We start from the raw sequence: 6,000 nt of genomic DNA on the forward strand, positions 1-6,000 counted from the left end.
GATTTCCAGAGGAGCCAGGTGGGCATCCCCTGACTGGGACCCGGTGACAGCCCAGGAAACGTTTCCTGCTTGGGAAAGAGAACTGGGTGAGGGCAAGGGTTCACCCTGACACGCGAGGTCCTCACACGGCTGCCAGCTATTGAAATGAGTGACGCCAATCTTCCCCTCTCCCCTTTCCCCATGTGCTTTTGTTCCTCCCTCTGGGGAAAAATCGCTGCGGCTCCTATTCCCTGTGGCTTGGCCCAGCATGGCTTGCAGACTCTGTTTCTCTGCCTTTGTTTTGGTCTCAGTTTTCATGGGGTGGGGATGTGTGTGCAACAGAGAGACAACAAACGAGGCAGATGCAGAGAGAAACAGACTCATGGTGATGGTGAGGACCAGAGACAGAATGTCAGGGGCAGATGGGGACAGGAACAAGACCAAGAACCTCACGCAATCGCTGGAGCATTTCCTCCTCGTGCCCCTTATCCCTGCAGCTCCAGAACCACACCATTCTGCTGGCGCCCAGGCTTACCGCTTGCCCCCGCTAGCCGGTTCTCCCTGTTTCCGCCTAGTCTGGAGCCTGCCTCTGCTTCATACTCCTCAGACTCCCACCTCGCACTCCCGCAGGAGATCGGGGCCCCCTGGGGGGCCTTTGAGGAGCCCACTTGTGTCCCCACTGAGCTCAGGCCTAGGTAGGACACTCTTCCCTTTACATCAACAGAGATGTTCTGGGATCTTTTCTAAAAGGACTTGACTGAGAACCAAGGGCAAAACAAAAGAGCGAAATACACAAATCACTCACATGTATAAAGGGTAATACATTTTTAAAATACCTGCTGGTGTATTTTGCCTCTTTGTGATCTGTTTTTCCCTCTCCCTCCCCTGGAGCACTTTTACCATCTGGGCTTACTGCCTGGAGAAGAGGACAAGGTCAAAGATGCCTCAGGATACGAAAGACAGAAAGATACACTGAAACCCCAGGAAAGGTGCCCCTCTCAGCTCTCACAGGAGCCACTGGCCTGGGAGCGCTCCCCCCATCTTGCAGATCCAGATGCAGCTGGGAGGCTTGGTGAGGCAGCAGCACTTCAGGGCCAAAGGCTTCTTCAGTCTAAAAAGGGATTCCCAGCCTAACAGATGCCTGGTTAGCAGAGATCTTCCTCCAGTCTGGTGGTCAAGGGCATGACGTTTGGAATCAGTCACACAGTGGTCCAAGTCCTGCCCCTGCCACTGAGCGATGTGACCTTGGGCAAGTCGTGTGACCTCTAGGCCTCAGTTTTCTCATCTGAAACATGGGAATGATGGTTTTTTCCTCACGGGGGTATTGTGAGGACTACCTGAGATGATGCAGAGCAGGTGCTTAGCGCACGAGAACTGTAATCATTCACTTAAACAAGGAGCTCTGTCTGCCCTGCATGCTGGGGAGGAGGCAAGGATTGAAAAAGACGGAGCAGTGGGGAGATGGCTCCCCTTGTTGGGAGGCTCCTCCAGTGTGGGGGCAATGCTGACTCATGTCTCCATTTAGAAAGGCTGGGCTTTCTCCCTAGAAATGGGGAAGGACTGCAGGGAAACTGTGCAACTGCCTCAATGTCTCTCCACCCAACGCTGTCCTGGCCACTGTGTCTAGGCATTCCTTTAATAGCTAGCTAGCAGCGTGACTTCAGTTATTCCACATGCCACCTTCAGGTGGGCTATCGCCTCAGATGACCGCAATGGGGCTCCCTCCAGATGTGCACACTGAAGACCCCTTGTATAGACCCACTCATGCAGCTGGTTATGCCCGGCCACACTCCAACTCACCCAGGACACACCTGTACGCCCTCCGACCCAGTCACAACGCAGGCATCAACACAGCAAGCACCCAAGTGTGCTCTCCACACATACATTTCCTCTCCGTGTGTGTGTGCGTGTGTGCGTGCTTCACATTGTTGGCCAGAATACGCTCTGGAAACCCAAGCAGAAAGGAGCATGTGAATGTGGCCATCCGGGATAAATTAATCCCAGACATATAAAGGGATTTTTTTTTTTTTTGTTCATTCTCGGCCGTACTGCAAATTCAATTATGACTCTCCGCCAGCTACTGAACTGAGGGGACAAGCAAGTACGTGGCTGAGCCTGGAAAATGGGGCAGGGAAGGGGACCCTTCTGAAGCCACACCCTCATTCCCCTTCCCTGCTGTCCCTGGATTCCTGGATTCCCTGCACCAATCAGATCTTGGAGCAGCAGCAAGGTGCCATCCAAGACATGGAGCTAGTGGAAGCAGAGCTGCCTTCTGAGAGCTGAACTAGGAAGGGACTGTGTGCAGGCTCAGAGCATAGACTGGCAAAGCCTTGCCAAGGAGGCCACTGGTCCCAGGTCCTGGCAAGTCTTAATGGGCCGTGCATTCACCCACCCAGGGAGAAAAATGTGAGTCTCAGACACCTACCTTGACAATGTCCGGGAAGAGAGGCTTGGCTTGTGACTCTGTGGCAAGATTTTCTATCCCCCATGGCTACTGGGGTGTGGCCATGATATGTTCCTTGCCCTCCACATTCCCAGGCAGCCTTCTGATGGTGCTGTGGCTCCCGGCACAGGCCTGCTTGCAGGCAGTCCTTGTGTAAATTATACTGACGCAAGCTGTGTTTCCCACTGTGCATTCACATGCTGGCATTTTGGCTTCCATGCCCCTCTCTGAGTTCCGCTAAGGAGAGTCTGCCCCTTTGGGGACACACTCTGGACCCATCTTCCTCAGACCCATACAATCAGGGGTCTTAGCCTGCAAGCATGCCTAGGCTAGGAGCCCTCCTAGGTCAAGACTGTCCCTGGAGAGGCCTGCTGGGAAGACACGACCAGCCTCTCCTTGGAGACGCCCATCTCATGGGATGGGGGAGGCTGGGCATTCATGTCCGCCACAGGCTGGGAACGAGGCGCATCTCCTGTCAGACCGAGGAGCAGTCCTCTGTGACACAGCTGCCTCCTCCTCTTCTTCTGGTGGGGAGGGCTACGATGGGCCATCCCTTTAAAGGAATCCCTTGGGGTCTTTGAATTGCGCTTGATTGCATAAGAATGGCCAGAGGAGGCCAGGTGGAAGCCAGTTTTGAAAGAGGAGAGAGAATTGGAGGAGATTGGATTGACTGTTGTTTCTCAGGTGGTGGTGAGGTGGTGTGAGTGGGCAGTCGGGGTGTCTGAGATTGGGAGGGAGGAGAGTGATGGGGAAATTTGGTCCTAGTAGGGGAACCGAGGCCCGCAGGGGAAAGCCCCCATAGGAAGAGGTCCCTTAGGGAGAAGTCCAGGGCCTCGAGGAGCAGGCCTCAGACTGGAGGCGGGGGCTCTGTGTGCCACTCCCTGGGGTCCTCTGGAGCCTTCTTAAGTAACCTAGGTCTGGCCAAGGAGAGCTGGGTTTTCACAGTAAGGCTCAGGTTGCCAGAAGAATGAAAAGAATGGGCCTGAGGGAGCACCTCCTCCATGGAGGGGAGGAGGGAGGAGGACAGAGGCCCATGTATGTGTTGTGGGCAGCCGCGTCAGCCCTGGGTCAGCACCCAGTCTGTCTTCCCTGGGGTATCTGCATGGGGGAGGCTCCACACCCTGTACAGTTAGGCTGCCCCAGGTGCCTGGGACTCACATCCCACCAGGCTAGGCTCCCAGGCCCTCACCCAGGACAAGCCCTCCTCTCTGCTCCTCTCCTTTTTCCTCCTGTCTGCACCAGGTAAGGGAGCTTGGGAGAGAGGGAAGGAGGAGGAGAAGGAGTAGGGTGCTCCCCAGAAGCCAGCCCTTCCCCCACCCTCCAGAGATGGCTCATTCAGGGCTGAGGATGAAGTTTGAGACTGGCCCGCCTCCAGGCTGGTCAGAGAGGGAGCCCTGGCTACCGAGTGCCAACTGTGTGTCAGGCACTGTGCTAGGCAACGATGCCGTCTCTAGTCCTCACACATGAGAGATAGCTATTTTGAGCCCCATTTTAGAGATGAGAAAACTGAGTCTCAGGGAGATCATGCAGCTGTTAATGAAAGGCAACCCCGGCCACATGGACTCAGAATGTTTGCTTTTCGTGCTACCCCAACCTCCTGACTCTGTCCCCAGCACAGTCACCCCGCCCAACCAGTCTCACATCTGCTGACTTCCAGGCTAGACCCAGAACTCCTGCCTGGTGGGGAAGGGGGGACGCAGGAGGCAGGCGGGGGGGCATTGTGTGTAGAGGTAGTGTTGGCACTGTGAAGTTTACAGGTTTTTCATTTACTCAACAAATACTTATTGAACAACTCCTGTGCCCAGGCTCTGTTCTGAGTACAAACTTCTTGCCCTTGTAAAAGCTCCTGGTCAGGGAGTCAGATGAGAAACAATTTCAAGCGGTGATAAGGAAGCATTAGGAGGAAAAATAAGCCAGGCGAGGAGGTTAAAAAAAATCACTATGGTGGGAACTAACTAAACGAATGAGCCTTTTTAGATGGGAGAGGGGAGAAGCCCTCTGGAAATGGGAAGCGGAAGCAGAAACCTGGCTGAAGGACAAGAGTGAGCCGTGCAAAACCTGGGGGACAGCATTGCAGCAGTAGGGGGCACAGCAAGTGGCAAGGGCCTGAGGCAGGACTGAGCTTGACTTAACTGTGTTTATACTGCCTGGAAGTGGGGCCTTCAGCCCTCTGTGGCTCATCGGAAACTTTGGGCCAGGGAAGGTGTCTCTGCTCATTCCTACCTGCTCCCTGCTTGACTCTTTCTAGGACCAAAGTGGGTGTCCTCACCCCGCTAGGCTGAGCTGGGAAGACAAGCACAGAGCCCCTTGGCCGTCTTTTTCCTGTGGTTGGCCACCTGGCCCCCAGCCTGGGCTTGGGAAATGCTTCCGGAGTTCACACTCCTCGCTGCCCACTCTAACCCCCGCCAGTGATCAGCGCAGCACACTATTTCCAGATGGGCATGGGAGACTATTTATTTTATTTTTAAAAATAGCTTTTATTGGTTTTTGTCTTATTACAAAAGTAATATATGTTCATTATAGAAACCAGAGAAAACAGCTAGCAAAAGGAAGAGTATAAAACAGCCACTAATCCCATTACTCAGAAAGAACCACTGCCGGTACTTGGGTATCTCCAGAATTTTCCATGTGAGTATAAAATATATGTTAGTATTTTTTTTTTAAATGTGATCTCACTGTGCAGAGTGGTTTGTAACCACTGTACCGTGAATATCCATCCGTGTCTACATATTCATCTACAACATGATTTTATGGCTGTATAATCATTGATCGCTCAGAGGAACTGCGGTGTCTTTAGCCAGGGCTCCTATTGATGAATTTTAGGTAGTTTCCTTTTTCCTTCTTTTTGAGCATCTTCTCTGCAGGGCTTCTCCATGGCCATCCTGGGTGGCTGTTTTGAAGCGTCTAAGCAGTCACTGACATAGAAGGGCAGGATGAGAAGGCTCAGAAGGCCAGAGGTCCTGACGGGTCTGGGGTGGGTGGGTGAGTCTCTGCTTCCTTGTCTAAGGCAGGGATCTTTTAAGTCTCTCAGACAGCCCTAGGCAAAAGTTGAATCACTGGAAAGACTGAGGAGTTAGGATTAAACTGGGAAAATGGTGTTTTCCTTACAAGTGGTGCTGCCATAGAGAAAGGACACTCAGGCCTTCCGCCTGCCTCAGGGCACCTCCATGATCCCTGCCCATAGTAGGCTGGGGTGGGGGATTGTGGGAGAAATGAGTTCACCGGTCAGGAGGGCTGGGGTGGTCAGGATCACCTGCCTCCTCTGCAGAGGGCATTACGGGAAAGCTGGGAATGGGGATGCGGGTGGGGGGTATTAGGTGAGGCCCCCAGGGACGTGTAGATGTAGTATGGATGAGGGAGGCTGTCTGAGTGTCACCAAGGGTGAAACACCTCCTTTGCCTTCTTCATGAAGCTGCCTCTGATTTCTCCATCCGGGGAGGCTTGGAGCTCCTGCTTTCGTGGTGTGTGTCTCCTCAGGGCCCTTACCACCCGCTGCTTACATTAACAGGAATAATTCAGGCCAGCCTGAACTTGACTCCAGCTCTCTGGCTTCTCTCCCCGCCATCTGTGAGGCCTGG

This window comes from Rhinopithecus bieti, unplaced genomic scaffold (assembly GCF_001698545.2).
Source record: "Rhinopithecus bieti isolate Rb0 unplaced genomic scaffold, ASM169854v2 scaffold_10706, whole genome shotgun sequence".
Taxonomy (NCBI): Eukaryota; Metazoa; Chordata; class Mammalia; order Primates; family Cercopithecidae; genus Rhinopithecus; species Rhinopithecus bieti.